Here is a 241-nt window from a genome sequence, read left to right on the forward strand (position 1 = left end):
CGTCCAGGTTAGGACTGTCTGGGGGCTTCCTGGGTTAGGCTTGCGTGGAGGTGGTAGCGCCGTGGTATTTCCATCGCGGTCGCAGGGAGGTTCTCGGAGGAAGCCCGCAGGGCCCGGGGCAGTGAGTAGGGGAAGCAGCCCTTGGTGCGCTGTACTCCTCCATTAAAGCCCTTAGCTAGCCTTCCCCACCTTTCCCTCCTCTCCTCCTCCCTCCCCCCCTCCCCCTCCGCGGGGCAGGGAG

At 65.6% G+C, this 241-nt stretch overlaps 1 protein-coding gene and 1 long non-coding RNA gene across 6 annotated transcripts in view; one reads left to right on the forward strand and one right to left on the reverse strand.

Moving 5' to 3' along the window:
* CLIP4 (CAP-Gly domain containing linker protein family member 4) overlaps positions 1–241 on the reverse strand; it is a 78,983-nt gene that overhangs the window by 63,841 nt on the left and 14,901 nt on the right. The window lies entirely within an intron of this gene.
* The window catches only part of LOC144239938 (uncharacterized), a 23,616-nt gene that overhangs the window by 464 nt on the left and 22,911 nt on the right, over positions 1–241 (forward strand). The window lies entirely within an intron of this gene.

This window comes from Crocuta crocuta, unplaced genomic scaffold (genome assembly GCF_008692635.1).
Source record: "Crocuta crocuta isolate KB4526 unplaced genomic scaffold, BGI_CrCroc_1.0 scaffold246, whole genome shotgun sequence".
In the NCBI taxonomy this organism is placed as follows: domain Eukaryota; kingdom Metazoa; phylum Chordata; class Mammalia; order Carnivora; family Hyaenidae; genus Crocuta; species Crocuta crocuta.